A 454-nucleotide genomic window follows, 5' to 3' on the forward strand; every position below is an offset into this window, starting at 1 on the left:
TATCGATTAGGAGCAGAGGAATGCATCAAAAGAGGCACATCTCGGCAGAAAGAGAATTCCTCTCGTGGCCCACCTTTTCTGTTGCTAGCCACTAAAGCCGACACATTAAGCGCCCTTGTTCACAATTGTTCAAAATCTAACAACACATTCGAGGAGCCAAGCCAACACTCCGGGGCGTCGCCGATGGCCTCTGCGTGGTTCAGCGAGAGCGTGCCCTCCACCAACAGATTATTCAGCTAGTTAGGTCATCATTAGGAGCATCTCTCTGCGTGAGGTCAGGAGGGAAACTTGTAATGGATTCATCTCGCTAGATCTATTTGGAATGAAATTTCACGCAAGTCTAGCCTGCTTTCTACAAACATCCGGCAGCACGAAGACACACTAACTTTTTGAAATGTAAAATCTTGACGCTTTCTCATTTATTTCTTATATCATTTCAGAGTTGGAGTGCGAC

General features: G+C 46.0%; 1 protein-coding gene across 2 annotated transcripts in view; it reads right to left on the minus strand.

Moving 5' to 3' along the window:
• Positions 1 to 454, minus strand: part of LOC119587001 (puratrophin-1-like) — a gene marked incomplete at its 3' end in the record, with an annotated part of 105,327 nt that overhangs the window by 6,155 nt on the left and 98,718 nt on the right.

Source organism: Penaeus monodon, chromosome 22 (assembly GCF_015228065.2).
Source record: "Penaeus monodon isolate SGIC_2016 chromosome 22, NSTDA_Pmon_1, whole genome shotgun sequence".
Classification (NCBI taxonomy): domain Eukaryota; kingdom Metazoa; phylum Arthropoda; class Malacostraca; order Decapoda; family Penaeidae; genus Penaeus; species Penaeus monodon.